Source organism: Ceratotherium simum, chromosome 4, assembly GCF_057802395.1.
Source record: "Ceratotherium simum simum isolate JZ-2026a chromosome 4, ASM5780239v1, whole genome shotgun sequence".
Lineage (NCBI taxonomy): Eukaryota > Metazoa > Chordata > Mammalia > Perissodactyla > Rhinocerotidae > Ceratotherium > Ceratotherium simum.
The window spans coordinates 17,508,527-17,530,918 of record NC_141903.1 but is presented as its reverse complement, the minus strand read 5'-3'; the positions used below and the strand labels follow the sequence as shown (position 1 = coordinate 17,530,918).

The window sequence follows — 22,392 nt, the reverse complement described above, 5'->3', positions numbered from 1 at the left end:
TATTTCTTCTGGGTCTATCTCCAAATAGCAGTCAGAATAACACCTATTTAGAACTTTCTTTCCTCAAGCTAGAATTTCATTGCAGTTCTGAGAGAGCTCTTAATGGTTTCACAAGACGTCAGTCCCTCCCCCATTTGTAAATCTTTCTTCATAAAAGGAAAATGCTTTTTTGGGGTAGATAAAGCCAGCATTGCAAAATGAAAATAATCCTTACCAAATTTATCCATGACAACTAAACCAATTTTAAAAAAGATATGTTGGCCTTGTAATTCACAGGAAAATAACAATGATAATAATAAAGAGAAGAGGGAGAAGGAAGAGGAGGGGGAGGAGGAAGGGGAGGAAGAGAGGAAGAGGGAGGGGAAGGGGGGGAGGAGGAGAAAGAGGAGAAAAAAAGTTTCCTAAGTATGATATGAGTGTTCCAGCAAATTATTTATAAGTAGAAAATGGTTACTATATGCATAATAAAAATGAAAATAAAAATGAAAACTGAATGAACAGTTGGAAGACTAAAGTTCTTTCTTATGAGATTTAAGTCAATGACTCATGACTTGTCATTAGTTAGTCTTCCTTAAGAAAGAAACACTTTACTTTACAATTCATGTTCTCAATGCAAAACTTCTTAGGTGCAAATGCAATTCACAGGAACTATGTGAATGAAACTATTAACGTAATTAAATAAAAGCAATTACATATTCCCATCATCTTCTAATAAGAACAGTGCTGGTTCCAGACCAGAAGAAAGGCTTCTGAAGTTGTCATTGGGAATTTTTCTAAGGGGCCCACAATACTGCAGTGATCCTATTCGGGGAAGATACTTGCCTGAGGATGTAGTGGGCAGCATCCTTTTCAGAACCTTCAAAACCAAGAAAGGTGATTAGTCTTCCAAGAGTTCTTCATTGTAAAGGTAAGAGAGGTTTGCCTAGAAAATTCTCAACTTGAGAAATCTATTCCATATATTACTGGAGATTGTGTCTTAGAGAAAATTAAGTAAGATGACATTCTGATTGCATACACACTGAATTCTGTCTATAAAACAGCATCTGTTTTACCTTGTAGTATGCAATCAGCATCATTAACAGAATCAGAATGAGTATCAAGAGGCAGTGACATATCAAAGTCTTGATCAGGTAATAGTATCGTGTGAGCGGTCAATAAAGAAAGTGGTGTGCTAGGAAGGGTCTCCCTATAACTCAGATGCAAAAATAGATTAATAACTAAGTTAATGATCTCAATAGGGAAAAAGTATAGTATGTTTATGAATTCTATTTGATTACATGCCCATATTTCAATCTTGTGTATTAAGTAACAATCTATGCATTCACTACAAGATCTCAGAAGATGAGTCACCAGTATTTTAGAACTTCAAAAAAAATAAACTTATTTACTCTTAATTTTAACACCAGGTACCTAGACTCATCAAATACCTTTCATGATACCTATAATCTAGGCAGAAGGTCTTAATTTATTAATAAAAACATTAGCCCCAAGGTGTTACCATTAGATGTTATTGTTAGCACTTCTCTGTCTCTTTCTCTCTATATCCAATCATGTTGATCCTACCTTCTAAATATCTGCAGAACCTAGTCCCTTCTCATTCTAGTCCGTAGTCAAATGATCATCCACCCCTTATGGTTAATGCAGAGAGCTCCTAAAAGGTCTTCCTGATACTCATCCCACTTCCCTGCAATCCACGCATGTTCCACATGCCTACCAGGGTCTACAACTTTGCATTTCTTTCTTTTCCTTTTTTTTTTTTTTTCTTTTTTGGAGTTTGTTCATGTGTTTTGTTTTAAAAAGTAGCCAATACTTGTCATAAATTCAAATAAAGTGCATAATGGAAAAAGAAAATATTCTTTCTTCATCAATTTTACACACAAATCCCAAAGGTAGCCACTGTAAACAGCTTGATGTGGGTCTAATGGGCTCATCCTAGACACATTGATCTTCAACAGGCATTTTCACTTCATGATTAGAGATATCTTTCAAATGAGTCCATGTAAATTTACTTTATTCTTTTTATTTCTACCTATTTTTTATTGTATTGGTTCACAAAAATTTATACATTCATTCTCTCATTGAGGTACTTTTATATTGCTTTCAATGTTTTTTCTATTCCAAATAATGCTGAAACAAATATTATTGCAAACATCTATTTTTGCACTAATGCTAGTATTTCTGAATTATAAACTCCTAAATGGAAGATAGCTACATCAAGTAGTATATATGTATCCAGTAAAAGATAGCTGCATCAAGATGCATTTTTAATTTTGATAGTTACTGTCAAACAGCCACAACAGTGTTTTGAATTATTTAGAATACTAATAATATTTTAATGTCTTCCAAAAATAAGGTGGTATCTCTTTATTACTTTATTATTCCTTTAATTACTATCAAGCCTGAGGAACATTTCACATATTAATTTGCAATTAATGTCTCTTCTTCTCATTTTTCTATTTTTTACTTATTGATACAAATGAGATGCTTATATATTATAAATAATAACACTTTGTTCTAAGTGGTTTTCCCTCTCTTAATTCTAGAAAAGCAGTAGAAGAAAAAATCTTCTATTTTATTAATTTCATATTTTATCATATAGCTATTAATAATTTTAGGTATTTCATCGTTTACCCATTGATTTGAAATGTCACCTTTTCATATACTAAGTTTCATTAATCTACGTAATGCAAAAATTTACTCTTTGAGATGAAAGACTCATTCTCTCTTTAAAAAAAAAAATCCCATTTAAATTTTGATGAAAATTCTATTGTATTTACAGATTGACTTGGGAGAACTGAGGTCTTTATAACATTAGTTCCAACAGTGCAAGAAAATGTGTGTTTATAAATTTACTCAGATTCGATTTTGTTCTTCTTTTCATAAATAACTATGCATATTTCAAGGTATATTTCCATCACATTTTAATGGATGATTGCTGACACAGAGGAAAACTACCAACTTTTGTATATTTATGTGGTATCTGACCATCTTAATGGACTATCATTTCAGCATCTATGGAGATGATAACATATTTTTTTGCATTTAATCTATTAGTACAGTGAATTGCACTAATGTATTTGCTAATGTTGAAGGATTCTTGGCTTATAAAACCTTACTTGATATGATACATACTTCTCTAAACACCTTGCTAAATAGATATCTATAGTCACAACAAGCAGTGATCTCTAATAAGATTTTAAACTCAAATGCCTATAGGAGCCAAGCAGGTGATGTAAACTAATAAAGAGTTAGACTTGGGGAGTAGTAAAGGCCGTTATGAACTAAAAAATAGATGTTTGGTGCTTAAAAACACATGTTCATTATATGTCTTTCAAATAAAAGAAACCAAGAATAAATGAATAAATAAGTGATAGCAATATCTCTTGGTATGTGTTCTTTTGTGCAAAAGACGTCTGTTCTCTGTTTTTCATTCATCCAGTGATCACATACTGAGCACTGGTTTTTCAGGTCTATAAAACATCATTTTAGGTACTGTGGTGGTGACAGAATTGAATAAAACACTATTTCTTTTGTCAAGGAACTTGTAATCTAATCAAAAATACATAACAAAAAATTATATCAATTACCAGATTGTTACATGCTATTCTAAGACTGTCTACAGTTGATGACAGAAAAAAAAAAAAGAATTAGTGAATTGCATACTGGATTATGTAATAGATGAGGAGAGATTGTCAGAGTTGACTTAATTTCTCCTCTATTGCCCTAGTTCTAATATGGAAGTTAAATCATGGATGTTGTGCCATATATTACCTAAATGAGTTGACCCATGGTTAGATATACAAATTCATCTCAACAATTCAAAAGCAGTGGGAATATATTTACCGCTATGTATGTTTGTGTGTGTGTTGTATATGCGTTTACAGGATGATTAAGGATTGACTCATTTTCCAGTATCTCCTGAAGCGTAAAGAGCAAATTTATTTTTCTATGTGGAGAAGCCTTAAATGTGAAGCCAAATTTTGCACCATATAATCTACTTGATATTTCTCCAGGCAGTATATAATGTTTAGAGTTACTGAAATACTGTACATTTTCAAACCTGAAATGCCACTTGGTATCTTCATTTCTTCTAAAATACTATTTAAAGAAACATTCAAATCAGTAAACAAACATCCCATAACCATTTGTCATAAGGCCTCCTCAAAGAGACAGAGTATATTCCATTACTAAGCAACTGTATATGGATACGAGTAGTAAAAACTTAGAAAACTATTCTACACAAAGTTTTTTTCTTTGGTTCTAGCTTCCTAATTCTATCTTTCTCAGTAGTTTGACTTTTTAAATTTTAATTGACTTGCAAAATATTCCATGTTTAAAGTGGTTGCTGTTGTTGTTATTGCTGTTGTTTTTTAGTTAAGCCAAAAATCATATGATGTTAAGTCACATATTAATATCCAGCCTCACCTAAAGTTATAATCTTCATTTTTTGAATATTTTAAAATTTAATTCACAAGTATTACTCTGTTTTTGTGTGATTAAATGTTAGATGAATTGAACATTGTTATTACAGGGAAACTTTTCCTGAATAAGTTCTACCTTATATGCTCATGAGAATTATCTGTTATTTATGGAATTCATAGTTGTTTGAATCCTACAAGTTTGATTGAGAATAAAAAGAATAGGACGAAGTCAAGATGGCGGCGTAGGCAGATTCTGAACTCACCTCCTCCCGCGGACACAGCTAATTTACAACTACTCGTGGAAAAATTACCCCTGAGACAGAACTGAAAACTGGATAAGAGGAACTCCTGCAACAAAGGACAATCCTAATTGAGGTGGAAAAGGCAGAAACTCCCTTCTGGAAAGGAAAAATGCCGCCTTCACAAGCCGCAGCGCCTCATGGCCGCCCGGGAGCAGCCCACAGGTCCGTAGCCTCCCTGGAGGAGCGGGGCCCTGAGCCGGGAGCGCCCTCACTGTGGGTATTTTGTGGACCCAGCACAATCGAGACGAGTGGCATAATATCTGACTTTGCCTGCTACTAAAACATTGGGGAGTACCCCCAGAAAAGCTGGTTCACAAAGAAATTAAAACCGGCTCTTAAAGGGCCCACGCGCAAACTCACCCGTTTCACAAAGCATCTTAAAATCACCAGAAAGAAAGGTGCACAGTGCTTTGGTGAAAAGAGACTCACCTAATAGGCCCTGTGTGCATCTTGGTGAGGGGTGAGACTTCTCCAGGGACTGGGACATTGGTGGCGGCCATTGTTGTGGCCTGGTGTGGGAGACTGACACAGATGCCACTGGAGTCCTCCCTGGCCTGCTAACCCAGGTCTGTCCTACCTGCTAGAGCACCGATTTAATCCCGCTCAGCCAGGGCAGGCAGCCCACTGTAGGGACTGGCCCCAGCCAACAACAAGCCCTCAGGCAACTTGAGGGCCTGCGTAGATTGGTGACTGGATACTCTTCAGCCTGGCAACTGAGCCCACTTCAGTGGGGCAGGGCGTGCACAAGGAGCGAGTGAAGTGTGTGGGGAAGTGGTGGACTGTATGGGTCTCCCGCTGTGGAGAGATTGGGTCCACGTCAGGAGGTCGGGGCGCACACATGGGGCAGGACTGTGTTGACTGTGTGTGTGGACCTGTGGGCAGCAGGGCTTGTCAGCTGCAGAAGACTTGTGCTTCTCACACGGGGCAGGACTGTGTTGACTGTGTGTGTGGACCTGTGGGCAGCAGGGCTTGTCAGCTGCAGAAGACTTGTGCTTCTCAAAGACCCACATAGGGGGTTTGCCCCACCTTCCAAAGCCTAAACAATTGGGTACTCCTGTGCCTGAGGCCAGCCCCACCCAGCTGCAATCCTCAGAGAGCTGACAAGGGACCTGAAGGCTTGAGGCTTATAGCAATTGTAAGGCCCTGAGCCTAACAACCTGCCACGCTGGGGGCCTACTCACTTAAAAGAAATACTGCAACACAAATGTGGTATTAGAACTTGCAGCCAACTGTGCTGGGGCTCCCCACACCTGATAAAGAGACTGAAGGGCCCACAACAACTACAAGCAGCTGAGCATTACAACAGCTGGCCAGGAGCATAACTCGGCCTCCCTGGGCGCCTACAGGGAGAGCAAACAGGCCACAACAGAAGGACATACGTAGCCCACATAGGGGTCACCCTTGGAACATTGAGAACTGAGGGAAGCATACTACAGGTCTCCTAAGCCATCACTTACATAAGGTCACCTATCCAAGAGCAGGAGACATAGCTGACCTACATAATACGTAGACACAAGTACAGGGAAAGAGGCAAAATGAGGAGGCAAAGGAATACATTCCAAGTAAGGGAACAGGACAAAACCCCAGAAAAGGAACTAAGTGAAACAGAAATGAGCAACCTACCTGAAAGAGAGTTCAAACAAAGAGTGTTAAAGATGCTCACTGATCTGGGGAGAAGAATAGATGAACTCAGTGAGAATGTCAACAAAGAAATGGAAGATATAAAAAAAAATCAATCAGAAATGAAGAATACAATATTGGAAATGAAAAATTCACTAGAGGGACTCAAAAGCAGAGTAGAGGATACAGAAGAACGGATCTGCGAGCCGGACGAAAGACTAGAAGAAATTACCCAAGCTGAACAGGTAAAAGAGAAAAGAATTAAAAAGAGTCAGGACAGTCTAAGGGACCTCTGAGACAACATCAAGTGCACTAATATCTGTGTTATAGGTGTCCCGGAAGGAGAAGAGCAAGACAAAGGGGCAGAGAATCTATATCAAGAAATAATAGATGAAAATTTCCCTCACCTAAGGAAGAAGACAGACATCCAGGTACAGGAAACACAGAGAGCCCCAAACAAGATAAACTCAAAGAGGCCCACACCAAGACACATCATAATCAAAATGTCCAGAATTAAAGATAAAGAGAGAATCCTAAAAGCCACAAGAGAAAGACAAGTTACATGCAAAGGAAACCCCATAAGGCTATCAGCTGACTTCTCAGCAGAAACCTTACAGGCTAGAAGAGAGTGGCATGATATATTTAAAGTGTTAAAAGGCAAAAAATTACAGCCAAGAATACTCTACCCAGCAAGGTTATCATTCAAAATGGAAGGAGAGATCAAAAATTTCCTAGACAAGCAAAAATTAAAGGAGTTTGTCACCAAGAAACCAGTGCTACAAGAAATGTTAAAGAGACTGATTTAAGGGGAAAAAAGAAGAACAAAAGTAGGAAAAAATTATCTATTTCCATGATAAGAGGGTAATGGATACAAATGCACAAAAAAGAGGTTAGATATGATATCAAAAACATAAAATGAGGGAGAAGGGGAGATAAAGAGTAGAGCTTTCAGATAGACGTCAAACTAAAGAGACCATCAATCCTGTATAGAAGGAGAAAGGAACAGAGAAGGACTACTAAAACACTGAGGAAAAAAAAGTTAAAAAATGAAAGTAAGTACATACTTATCAATAGCTACTTTAAACGTCAATGGACTAAATGCTGCAATTAAAAGGCAGAGGGTGGCTGATTGGATAAAAAAACAAGATCCATATATATGCTGCATACAAGAGACACACTTCAGACCTAAAGACACTCACAAACTGAAAGTGAAGGGATAGAAAAAGATACTCCACGCAAATGGCAAGGAAAAGAAAGCTGGGGTAGCAAGACTCATATCAGACAAAATAGACTTTAAAACAAAGACGGTAAAAAGAGACAAAGAAGAGCATTACATAATGATCAAGGACACAATCCAACAAGAGGATATAACACTTGTAAATATCTAAGCAGCCAATGTAGGTACACCTAAATATATAAAGCAATTATTAACAGACATAAAAAGAGAAATAGACAGTAACACAATAATAGCAGAGGACTTTAACACTCCACTTACACCAATGGATAGATCATCCAAACAGAAGATCAATAAGGAAACATTGGCCTTAAATGATACACTAGAACAGATGGACCTAGTAGATATATGCAGAGCATTCCATCCAAAAACCGAGGAATACACATTCTTTCCAAATGCACATGGAACATTCTCCAGGATTGATCACATATTAGGCCACAAAACGAGTCTCCATAAATTTAAAAGACTGAAATAATACCAAGCATCTTTTCTGACCACAATGGTATGAAACTAGAAATCAAGTATGGGAAGAAAATCAGAAAAGCCACAAATACATGGAGATTAAACAAAATGCTACGGAACAATGATTGGGTCAATGAAGAAATCAAAGGAGAAATCAAAAAATACCTAGAGACAAATGAAAATGAAAATACGACATGCCAGAATTTATGGGATACAGCAAAAGCGGTTCTAAGAGGGAAGTTTATAGCAAAACAGGCCTATCTCAACAAACAAGAAAAATCTCAAATAAACAATCTAACAATGCACCTAAAGGAACTGGAAAAAGAAGAAGAAACAAAGCCCAAAATCAGGAGAAGAAGGGAAATAATAAAACTCAGAGCAGAAATAAATGAAATAGAGACTAAAAAAAAAAGAAAAAATTAATAAAACCAAGAGCTGGTTCTTTGAAAAGATCAACAAAATTGGCAAACCTTTAGCTAGACTCACCAAGAAAAAAAGAGAGAAGGCACAAATAAGTAAAATCAGAAATGAAAGAGGAGAAATTACAACAGACACCTCAGAAATACAAAAGATTATAAGAGAATACTATGAAAAGCTATATGCCAACCAATTCGACAATCTGGAAGAAATGGATAAATTCTTAGAATCATACAACCTTCCAAAACTGGATCAAGAAGAAATAGAACATGTGAATAGCCCAATCACCAGTAAGGAGATTGAAACAATAATCAAAAACCTCCCCAAAAATAAAAGTCCAGGACCAGACGGCTTCCCTGGTGAATTCTACCAAACATTCAAAGAAGACTTAATACCTATCCTTCTCAAACTCTTCCAAAAAATTGAGGAGGAGGAGAAGCTCCCTAACTCATTCTACGAAGCCGACATTACCCTGATGCCAAAACCAGACAAGGACAACACAAAAAAAGAAAATTACAGGCCAATATCACTGATGAACATCAATGCAAAAATCCTCAACAAAATACTAGCAAATCGCATACAACAATACATTAAAAAGATTATACCCCATGATCAAGTGGGATTTATTCCAGGTATGCAGGGATGGTTCAACATTCGCAAATCAATCAACGTAATACACCACATTAATAAAATGAAGAATAAAAATCACATTATCATCTCAATAGATGCAGAGAAAGCATTTGACAAGGTACAGCATCCATTTATGATAAAAACTCTGAATAAAATGAGTACAGAAGTAAAGTACCTCAACATAATCAAGGCCATATATGAGAAACCCACAGCTAATATCATCCTCAATGGTGAAAAACTGAAAGCTATCCCTCTAAGAACAGGAACCAGACAACGATGCCCACTCTCACCACTCCTATTTAACATAGTACTGGAAGTTCTAGCAAGAGCAATCAGGCAAGAAAAGGAAATAAAAGGGATCCAAATTGGAAAGGAAGAAGTGAAACTGTCACTATTTGCAGATGACATGATTTTATATATAGAAAACCCTAAAGAATCCACCAGAAAACTTTTAGAAGTAATACACGAATATGGTAAAGTTGCAGGATACAAAATCAACATACAAAAATCAGTTGCATTTCTATATACTAACAATGAAGTAGCTGAAAGAGAAATTAAGAATACCATCCCATTTCCAACTGCAACAAAAAGAATAAAATACCTGGGAATAAACTTAACCAAATAGTTAAGACAGATTAAAATTATTTAGTTTTATTTCATTTCTTCTAGCCATACTTAAAATAGCACCAATGTCATTGCATCTTTTTAAAATAAATTAAAAACCAAAAACATATTTCTGTTTCTCTTTTGGCTCTGATTTTCTGGAGCTTCAATAACCTTAAATTTTGATTGAAAAATTATTAAATTTTTCTCACCAAATCAAGGACAGCCCATTAGATTATTCTTGCAGGCACCCCTTTTCAAAGCCTATGCATTAATCCCTTTCTCCAATACTAGCTTATCAATCACTATATTTAAAAAATTAATTCAAAATAGCAAATCATTCTCATTGGGGCTCATTTCTTCATTTGTAAAATAAGAGGAATAAACTAGACAACTTAATCTTCTATGGGCCCTTGTAAATTGAGAACCCTTGAAAGTTCATGGCCTTCCTCCTTAATATTCAAGAGTTCAAGATTTTAATGGGTAGTTGAAATTTGTCAAATATATGGAATGTAACTATCTCTAAATAATGGAATTATCAGTCCCTCTCCAGATATTCCCAATACCATACCTTTTAATGACTGTGTAGTATTTTGAAAACAATTAACTAAACAAATATTAATATATAACAAAAATAATTTTTCTACTAATATGAGAACCATCTGGGGAATATTTTGAAGCCATTTATCACAATGACCACTGGATAGATTGGATAAAAGATACCATGAAAAGGCCAAGTATTTTGTCTTCATTCTGGGGTAGGGGAAAGGGAAGACAAACCATAGTGAACATGAAAGCTCACTAATTGCTTTGCTTATCTCTATTAATATTTTTTTTTAAGAAAGTACTACATCCTATAGCTCTTTACACTCTATGATGAGGAAAACAGATTTCATGATTCAAATCCTAAACCTACAGGTGAAAAAAGTCATTCAAAAACAATAAAACAAGGCAAGTGGTGCAGTCTTCAGGGTGGAAGGCTTGTGGATCTTGTGGGTGTAACATTGCAGATTTTTAGAATTTAAATATGTAGATTCTCTCGGAGTTCATTTTCTAAGATAAGCTTTATCACTCTGAGGTAACAGTGCTGATTCTGCTACAGAGGAAAGCACTGGGGATGTTTGGGACTGAATATCCAGCCTACTACTTACTTGCCGTGTGTCCTTAATTAAGTAAACTAAGTACCTCTATCTTTCTGGGACTCAGTTTCTGTTTGTTTTGTGTGTTTGGTGGGTTGTCCTTGTTTTTTTCCTCATATATAAAACAAAGGAGCTGGAATGAATGACCTTGTCAATGTGGAATAATGGAAAGAACATGGGCTTAGGGATCTGGTAAATGGGGCTCCATTTGTAAAATGGATCTCATAGAATTGTTGTGGAATTAATTGGTGAATGTACATAAAGTGACTATTATTTGAGGTAATCCTTAATGGGAGTTGGTGAATGGACTTCTTGGTTTGCTTGGTTTTTGTTGCTGTTGCTGTTCTTGTTGATTTGTTTTCATTTCCCTTCTTTTTATAACTCCTTTCCAAAAGATATCAAACTACTAGCATGGGTCTCCCTTAAACCTTCAATAATTATAGACCCATATGTACAATATTCTTTTTATTGTGAAAGTAAAAATCCACTTAATTCAAGGGAGATTATTCATCACTGATTTCTACTTCAGTTTTACGTCATTAGAAGATATTTGCAAACATATCAAGCAAAGTTATATAATTTCCTCAAGTCTTTTAATCTTAAATTATTGTTTTTACTTGAGTTTCTCCTGATATATTTATTTTAAAGTGGGCATGTATCATCTAATACATGGAATGTTTCAAATAACAAATAAATTTTCAGTGCTTAGTGAAACCCCTTAAAAGTTCTTGAATAAGTGGTCCTATAAAGAAAATATACACTAAAAACTCATGGGCTAAATCATCAAAGTATCTTAGTCAAGACCAAAACACAAAAACGTATGTACATGTATGAGATTTATCTTCCAAAACAAGTTCAGACTTCTTTTTAAAAATCCTCTTTGTGCCAAATCTTTGTGGCAAAAAAAAAAGAAGTGCTGTGGGTGTTATTCAAAGGATGAGCAAATAATTTGCCTTTAGCAAAGTGGAATTAATTACCTTTCAACCACAGATCTTTAAACAGACAGTTGCGCTTTTCCATGATCCATTTTAAATTGCAACAGCCTTTTGAGTGCTTTATTTTCGAAAATGTTATATGCTACTTTCCCTGTTGACAATTTAAAAGATAGACCTAATTTTGCTTTTATTTTTCAATGTTAGTGGAACAATTTTAGAGACCTACCAGCTTAAGTGTTTAGTCTTAAGTTACTGCTACACTTATTCAATATTATACAGATATCTACTGTATTTTCCAAGAATAATCTAGTAAAACTTATTTGACCTTGAACCTGATTTTCTTTTAGGTGTCTTGTGCATGTATTTTTATTTAAATCTAGACATTTGTCTATTTTGTCTTTTCCACAACTGAAAGAAAGCTGTAGTGATATGTTAAATAATTAAAAAATATAAATTATCTTAATAAAATATCATTTCATTGTTAAATTACTTTATATACACATATAAAGTACATATATACTATACAACAAATTATTTTATATATTTAAATAATTATAATTATTTTATAAATTTATTTTATATTTATATTTTATATTATTTTATTCCTTATATATTAATTAAAAATAGTTTATATAATCTATAAAAATTATTTATGTTTCCATTATGTTACAGAAACTTAAGTGTAACTTCATTATATTGTTGAAGAAAACATTTTCTAAATCAGAAGATAAAATGAGATAAAAAAATAAAGTTGTCTTTTTGGTACAATGAACTTCACTACACTATTGACTTACGTATATTTCAGTGCAAATAATGATAAACATATAGCATATAGATTGTTTAAAATATCAGTACTTTCATCAGTAACATAGTCACCATAATAGAGGCAGGTTTTCTATTAGAACAGATATGAAACACATACACGTGTGTGCAAATGAATGAACTGAATGATCTACAAATCAAAAGTTATCTTGGATAAGCAACATGAGATTAAAACATTTCTAACTTCCAGTTCTGGCTATAATGGGTATAGACTTACATTGCTATACCTCAAGTCCCTCCTCTCTTTACTGCCTGTTATAAACAACTATAAACCTGGATGAAACATATGAAGCAACTCTGTTCAACTTCTGGACACCAGACAGCCCAGGGCTCTGATCCTTGGAATCAAGGAAACACAGGAAGTGAGGTTCACAAGCACCACAACCTCCTGCTGGGAAGCACTGTCCACAGCACAGCAAAGGGAAGCATATCTTAAATAGTGGGCAATAGTCTGGTAAGTAGGAAAAATGGAGAGCAAGATTTGGGGCAGGTGAGGCAGCTAGAATTCGTGGGGCGAGGTACTGGGTAGAGTACTGGAGAGGAGAGAATTGCTCAGAAAACAAACTCCTGCAATCTCCATAGGAGTTTTCCATTGAAACTTGGCCAAATGCTAAGCAGTGCCAGAATAGGGCAAAACTCTGTAAGGCCTTGAAGAAAACAATTTCTGGGGATCTGTGAGCTGAATGGGCATTCCACAGGTGATACAATGATTGCAGACATTGGACTTCCAACAAGCCGGAGAACGAAGACTTCAGAGGAACACTCTGGTCATCCAGTTGAGACTCAAAGAGGCCATTCCTTAGGAGTCAGGCTACTCTAGCCTCAAAAAAAAAAAAAAAAAGACTAAAAATAAGCCCCAAGAAGATCAAACTAATCCACTAGTAAAGTAACTACCTATCAGAACACTCAATAAATTCTAAACGAAGAAAACAAGATCCAAATGACTGACAATGTAGCATAAAAAAACAGTTCAGCAAACATTAAAAAATTACCAGATTAGAAGAAACAGAAAAATGTGACTGATAAACAAGAGAGAAAATAATCGATGTAAGAAGACTGAGAGTTCCTTTTTTGGGGGGGGACGGGGGTGGTGGTCAGTATTTTGGTATTCTTAGATAATGACTTTAAAATAGCTTTTATAAATATTTTCATGGAAAAGATGTGTATAATAAGAAAATAGATGGGAAATCTCAGCAGAGATAGAAACTTGAAAAAAAAAATCAAATGGAAATCTTAGAATTGAAAAAGAGAAGAAAAAAATGTACCTAAAAAAAATCTTCAATAAATTTAATATGTGGCAGGAAATAATGAAAAAAGGAACAAAAAAGGAAATGGGACAAATGGAACAAAAATAGCAATATGGTTGATTTAAGCTCCCAAATATTTCAATAATTATATTAAATGTAGATGTAAAATACAAAATATAGATGTAAATGGTCTAGACACCCCATTTATAAGACAGAGATTGTCAAACTGGATAAGAAAGGAAGACTCAACTATATGCTGTCCACAAGAGACAAAGTTTGAATATAATGATACAGAGAAGTGTAAAAGAATGATAAATGTGTGTGTGTGTATAAAATACTAAAACTAATCATAGGAAAACTAGAGTGGAAACATTAAAAACTGACAAATTAGACTTCTAGTCAAGGAACTTGACTAAACGTAAAGAGGGAATGTCACCATGATAAAAGCATCAATTCATCAAAAATTCAGAACATGAAATGTGTATGCATCTAATTCCAGAGCTTTGAGAAATATGAAGCAAAAACTGACAGATCTAAAGGGAAAAACAGACTTAATCCACAACTGTAGTTGATGGATAACTTAGACCAAAAAATCAAGGACACTGAAGATGTGAATGACCCTGTAAGCCAAATAACCTAATTAATATTTATAGAACACTACACTCAGACAGAAGAACGCACATAATTTTCTAGTGCACATGGAGTATTCACTAAGATAAACCATATGCCAAGACATTCAATGAGTCTCAAAAATTTATAAAGACTGATGTTATATGTATGTTCTCTGACAACAGCAGAATCAGTTTAGATTTCAACAACAAAGAAAATTTTGGAAAACCATAATATTTAGAAATTAAATGAAATATTTTTAAATAAATCATGGATTACATAAGCAATCACAAGGGGTATTAAAATACTTTGAATTAAATAACAAAAACAGAACATTTTAAAATTTGTGGTATGTAGCCAAAACAGTGTTTATAGAGAAATTTATAGCTTTTTATATGCCTATATATGAAAGAAAAATGATTTAAATTTAATAATCTGAAGTTTACCTTATGGAATTATAAAAAACAAATGCAAAACAAACACAAAGTGGAAAGAAGGAATAAAAATATAAGAGAAAAAAAACAAAAAATGGAAAACAATTAAAAAATTAATTAGACCAAAAGCAGATTCTTTGAAAATATCAATGAAATTGATAAACTCTTAGCCACAATGATGAGGAGAGGGAGAGAGATAAAGAGAGAGACAGAGAGAATACAATCGACCAATATTTGGATTGCAAAAGGAAATATCATTGCAAAGCCTCAAGGCATTAAAAGGAAAATATGGAAATATTATGAACAACTTTATGTGCATACATTTTCCAAATTAGATGAAGGGGGACAAATTCATTTACAGAGACAACTCACAAAAATGACACAGGAAGAAAGAGTAAATATAAATTGTCCAATAACTATAAAATAAAAACAATTCATAATGAAAACGTTTGCACATAAAGAAGCCCTTTAACTCGAATGGCTTCACTAATGAGTTCTATAAAATTTAAAGAAGAAATGTTATTAGTTTTCTATAAACAACTTCAAAGAATGGATAAAGAGTCAACACTCCCAAGCCTTGTCTTGAAGCCAACATAACTCCGACACCAAAACCAGAAAAGGATCTTACAAGAAGAGAAAATTATACACCTATTTTCCACATGAACAAAGACAAAAAAATCCTTAACAAAATATTAGCAAATAAAATCTAGTAATACGTTAAAAAGGTAATACAGCATGCTCAAATGGAGTTTATCCTAGGCATGTCACCATGCTTTAATATTTTAAAATCAATTCATGTATTTCTCCCACTCATTAACAGAATAGAAAAGGAAAATAATATCATATCAATAGGTTCAGAAAAAGCATGTGGCAAAATTTAATACCCATTCAAGATTTTTATCAAACCCACAGCAATTAGAAGTAGAAGAGAAAACAGGGCCAGCCCGGTGGCATAGTGGTTAAATTCTCACGCTCTGCTTCAGCAGCCTGGGGTTCGCAGGTTCAGATCCCGGGCACAGACCCACACACCACTCATCAAGCCATGCTGTGGCGGTGTCCCATATATAAAATAGAGGAAGATTTTATGTTTATTATATGGATGTCAGCTCAGCGACAATCTTCCTCAAGCAAAAAGAGGAACATTGGCAACAGATACTAGCTCAGGCCCAATCTTCCTCACCAAAAAATAAAAAAGAAGAAGAAGAAGAAGAAATAAAGGAGAACTTTATTATCCCAATAAAAGACATCTCCGAAAAGCTTGCAGATAATATCATACACAACATTCAGAAACTTAACTTATTTCCTCCTAAGATCAGAAATAAAACTAGAGTTCCTGCTATCATCACTAGTACTTCTATTCAATATTGTATTAGAAATAGAAGCCACTGTAATAAATAAGTAAAAAAAACCATAAAGATAAAGGAAGAAGTAAAATTGTCTTTACTCACAGATAACATGATTATGTACCTAGAAATTCCTAAAGAGCCTACAAACAAAATACCAGGATTAATAAAGGAATTTAGGAAGCTCACAGAATGCCAAGTTAACAATGGTACAACTGGAAAATAAATTGTCACACCATTTATAAAAACAAAAAATACTTAGAGAACATTTTAATAAATCATATGCAATACCTCTATACAAACATTCATAAGATAAATTAGAGAAGACCTAAATAAACGAAGAAGTATATCATGTTCACGGATTGGAAGACAAAATATTGTTAAGGTGTCGATTTTCCCCAAATTGACTGATAAATTCAATGCAGTCAAAATAAATCTTTCAGTAGGCATTCTTTTTCAGGAATTGATAAGCTTATCCTACAATTTATGTGAACCTGCAAAGGACCTAGAATAACCAAAACAATTAAGAAAAAGAAGAACCAAGTTGGAGGACTTACATTACCTGATTTCAAGTCTTACTCCATAGTAGGGATCAGCAAACTATTGCCTACAGATTGGCTGCTTGTTTTAGTAAATAAAGTTTTAGTGGAACATAGCCACAGCCATTCACTTACATATTGTCTAAGGCTGCTGTCATTCTACAACGGAGCTGAGTAATTTTAAGAGAGACCTTATGGCCTGTAAGCCTAAAATACTTAGCATTTGCTCCTTTAAGAAAACGTATCAATCCCCCATCTAAAGCTACGGTAATCAAGATAGTGATATCGGCATAAGAGACAAATAGAGCAATGGAAGAGACTAGAATCCAGCAACAGACCCACACTCACATATTTTAATTTTTGACAAAGGTAACAAAGCAATACAATGGTAAAGAGTCAATTTTTTAAACAAATAATATTGGGAAACCAGTTATCCAAAGAAAAAAAATTGATTTCCTACCTCAATCCATAGAGAAAAATTAACTCAAGTTGGGTTATAGACCTAAACATAAAAGCAACAACTACGAAGCTCCTTGAAAAAAACACAGGAGGATATCTCTGTAACCTTTGGATAGATAGAAGATTTTTTTGAACTGGACACAAAAAGCATGAATTGAGGGAGAAAATATTGATAAATTGAACTCCATCAAAAATTTAAAACTTCTTCTCATCAAAAAGTTGTTAAGCCCAAACTGAGACATATTCTAAAAAATAAATGATCCGACTCTTTAAAATTTTCGAGGTCATAAAAGACAAGGAAAGCCCAGGAAACTGATTGTAGGAGTCTGAGAAGACATGAAAAGAACACATCATGTGGTTTCTTGGATTGGATTCCGGACCAGAAAAAGGACATTAGTGGAAAAACTGGGGAGATCTGAATAAAGTCTGTAGCTTATTCAATAGTCTTGTACCAATGTCAATTTCTGTTTTGAAAAATGTTACATAAGATGATAACATTAGAGAAAGCTAGGTGAAGGGTATTTGGGAACTCTCTGAACTATCTTTGTAACTCCTCTGTAAATCTAAAATTATTTTGAAATAAAACTACTGAGGGAAAAAAAAGGTTGTTATGAAAATGAATAGCAAGCCACAGACCAGGAGAAAAACAATATAGATAATTACATATACATATATATGTATATATATCTTATAAGGGACTGTACCCAGAATGTGCACGTAACTGCTACAACTCAATAATAAATGGCAAACAACCCAGTTAAAAATGAATAAAAGACTAAAACAGACACTTTACAAAAGAAGACATGCAAACTGGTCCATAAGCATATGAAAATTGCTCAACAGCATTAGTCATCAGAGAAAATGCAAATTAAAACCACAATGAGATCCCATTACACCCCCACTAGAATGGCTAAATTTATAAAGAACACCACCAACGGTTGGCAAGAATGTAGAGCAAACCAAGTTTTCATACACTGCTGGTGGGAGTGTAAAATGGAATGACCACTTTGGAGAATAGTTTGGCAGTTTCTTATAAAGTTAAACACATATCTATAACAAGACCCACTAATCCCACTTAGTACTGGGTATTTATTCAAGAGAAATGGAAAAACAAGTACACAAATAGGCTTAAACAATATTCAAATACTGTTTTAAGATAAAAACTGTTTTAATACTAGCTATTAAATCAAAAGCCATTCCTGGTGGTCTACTGGTTAAGATTCAGTGCTCTCACTGCTATGGCCTAAGTTCATTTCCCGGTCAGGGAACCAAACCACCTGTCTATCGATTGTCCTACTGTGGAGGCCGTGTGTTGCTGTGATGCTATAAGCTATGCCACAGGTATTTTAAATACCAGCAGATCACCCATGGAGGACAGGTTTCAGTGGAGCTTCCAGACTAGACAGACTAAGAAGAAGGAGCTGGCCACCCACTTCTGAAAAAATTAGCCATGAAAACCCTACGAAGAACAGCAGAGCATTTTCTGATACAGCACCTGAAGGTGAGAGGATGGTGCAAAAAGACCAGGCAGGGTTCTGCTCTGCACACAGGGTCACTAGGAGTCAGAATGGACCAGATAGCACTAACAACAAAAATTAAATAAAAACAAATTTTTTTTCTATTACAAAATGCCTACCCTGTTACAGGCACTATGCTAAGAGCTTTATAGATAAAAACTTATTTACCCTCACAAAAACCCTATGTAGCTACTATGTTGCCTATTAACTCATTTATTCCACAAATATTTAAGAACCTATAGCATGTCAGGCAATGCTCTAGGCACCGGAGACATAACAAACTACATGACAAGTTCCATTCCATGTTCTTATAAAGCTTCCACTCTAGATGGGGAGACAGGTGATAAATAAATAAAGACAACATCAACATGGGTAACAATGTCATCTCCATTTTATAGATGAGGCTTGAGAGATGCAGGCTGAGATTTGAATCCAATTTCTCTGACTCAAAATGCTGAACCCACGACCACTGAACTATTGTGCCGAAAAGAATACCATACTCCTTGTCTCTCAAGACGACATCCCTCCTTTCAAGTGGTTGTCACTTTAGCAAGTAGACAGACATTAAAACAAAGTTAAACAAGTAATTTTAATTACATTTAGAATAAGGAAAATAAACTGTCCAGGTTTCTAAGGACAAAATAAGACTGGGTCCGTGGTTTCCATGGGGAAGCAGCAATTAGGCAGAGACTTGAAGGAGGCAGTTAGTAGATAAAAGGATAAGTACCTAGCCCTGACACCAATTCGGAAGAGTCTAGGCCAAATTATTCTCCCTCTCTATTCTTAATTGGTTTCACACATCATATCGATAGTCATCTTTGTACATGACCCCAGAATCATCAAGTTTTCTGCTACTATTGTAAAAATGAAGCATGCAAATCTGTAAACCACCATTGTGTAAGTAAGGTAGAATTAATTTGCCAGAACAACCTAATTTCCTCCAAGCTATTCTCTCTTTGGAGAGGCTTTGTGGCTCCTTTTCATTTTATTTATTTTTATTTTATTTTATTTATTTTTTTGTGTGTGAGGAAGATTAGCCCTGAGCTAATATCTGTCACCAATCCTCCTCTTTTTGCTGAGGAAGACTGGCCCTGGGCTCATATCCGTGCCCATCTTCTTCCACTTTATGTGGGACGCCGCCACAGCATGGCTTGACAAACCGTGTGTCGGTGCACGCGTGGGATCGAACCCCAGGCCGCTGCAGCAGGCCACGAGCACTTAACTGCTACACCACTGGGCCGGCCTTTTTAAACCGGCAATACTTCACTCCATTACAGATAGCTATATAAAGAAATGAGGCAACACTACATAAATGGAGTAGTAGATCTCTCTTATTGCATTCCCTCTGCATTAGTCTCAAAATAATAGACATAAAACATGGTATGGACAATTCACTCTTTGATTCAAGTACCTCAACAACCAATATAATATCAGATACAAAGCATATATTAAATATGATTAGCTGAGTGAACTTCAATGATTTTCATCTACTCCAGTCTTACAAGATAAAATAGCTTTCCAGTAATATCTCTACCAAGCCTTCTCATTTTGTACATTACAGTCTAGCAATATCAATTGATGTGTACATCCCTTAATATCAAACTCAGTTTTATTACTTTGCAAGTTGGGCATATGCTGTTTCTTTTGCCTGAAAAGCCTTTATCATTTTTTGCATGAGAAAAACCAGCTCAGACATCGCATTCTCTGAAAAGTCTCCTCTGACATCCTCAGAGAGTTAATCACTCTTTCCTTAGAATCAGCTCTATCTTACACATACCTATGTCGATTACTGCACTCAGAGCACTGTATTGCATCATTTGTTTACACATCTGTCCTTTGACTTTGCCTCCTAAATATTTCTCAATGTTTTCTTCACATCACCTCCTTCCATGAGTCATACTCAAGATATTATACCCAGCACAGTAAGCAAACTGACCAATCAGAACCAACACTGGCCTTACACAACCAATACAGCTCTCCTGGATGAATATGAACCCTTCCTCCATACCCTACTGCCACTGTCCTAACGAAGCCACCATCATCTCTGCTTAGCCTCTTGCATCACTTCCTAAAGGCCTCCCTGCCTCTAGTTTCACCCCTTTAATCCCGTCTTCCTATTGTGACCAGCATGATTTTTCCATAAAAGTAATTAGTGAATTCTTGTCTAAGATTCGGCTTGACTTTCACTCTCTCAGAAAATATTTTTTTTTAAACATAAATCAAATGAATAAAGTTCTTCCACTAAACTCTTTAAAAACTTTTATTTTATTACATAGTGTTCATGAATTTTAATTATTTAAGCTTGGCTTTCCACTACAGCCTCTGGGACAATTTGTTGAGTTTTTTTATTTGCATATCTATCAGCGTATCCAAATAACCTAACATTATGTCTGGCACTTAGACTTCATTAAAACAACAACAACAAAAAAATCATTATGGAAAGAAGGCAAGGAGGAAGAAAAATGCATTTTTTATGATGATTTGAATATCCCCAAGTTTTTGCATCTTCCAATGTACTTTGGTCTTTTAAGAGTATGTCCATAATTGTTAGAGGCTCAGAACCACAACCTTTCTACACCACAATGGTCAAGAAAATGACAGTCAGGTTATGGTAACAATAATGATGGATCAGCATTTTGACTGTGTGTACTCACACAGATATTTCCCCACACTATAGTTAGTTTCATAGTAAAACAAAAGGGCTTATCTACAATGATTGAGAAAGTAGCAACTTCACATATGTACTAAATACACCTTTAAAGGGGTATTCCTCATGCATAGATTTAGTCTTATTACAGAGGTCATTGTACTATTCTACATCAAAACTGAAGCGATAGGGAGGTTTAAAAGACCAATCAACACACCTAGAAAATCATGCTCTTTTCTTATATAAGTTGTATGAGAATAGCTTATTTTATATTCAAAAGCACATCCTTTTCAGACTGTAGAATACACAGTCTTTGGAAAAAACTTTAAAAATATGGAGAAGTATACAAATTTTAAACATTCATAATTCCCACCATCCAGTTATATGTTACATAAGCTATTCTTACTAAGCTACTCATTAAAACAAAACAAAACAAAACTTGCTCATTACTTAAATTGAAAAGAAAAGCAATAAGTAGATTCAAAGAGAGGCAACAAATGCAAAATAATAAAACTCTAGAATGAGAAATATACCCAAACACTATTTTTAGCATAAGTTTATTACATATTTCTTATTTTGAAAAACTGATGATTAATATCACCAAACAAATTAAATTTCAAACAGGATTTTACAGCAACTTGCTAGGGTTTAGGTGAATCTCTACTACTCTCATCTGTAACACATACCCATAGATCTCGACTAAAACTGACAATAGAAAAAAATCGCAACAAAAAAATCACACACACTGGAAATGCTAACTACAAGGAAGCTGAAGATGACCCATCACATTACTAAAATTTGGTTTCCTCATCATTTGATTGCTTTTTCAAAGACAGATTCATTTCAAAGTCAGGCATTTTGGGCTACATTTCATTTGAAGCAAGAAAGCAAATGTTTTTCAAATAGTTATACTCTTTCAATGCCAAAAATATCAGCCAAACGTGATTTCATTCCAGAACTTCATGAGCGCAGCTCAAGAGAGCACAGTGATGTGCTCATCACCTGACACTTT

The 22,392-nt window shown here is 35.0% G+C and overlaps 1 protein-coding gene across 4 annotated transcripts in view; it reads right to left on the bottom strand.

Annotated features, from left to right (window-relative positions):
- GABRB2 (gamma-aminobutyric acid type A receptor subunit beta2) overlaps positions 1–22,392 on the bottom strand; it is a 242,336-nt gene that overhangs the window by 184,685 nt on the left and 35,259 nt on the right. The gene's annotated exons all lie outside the window — the stretch shown is intronic.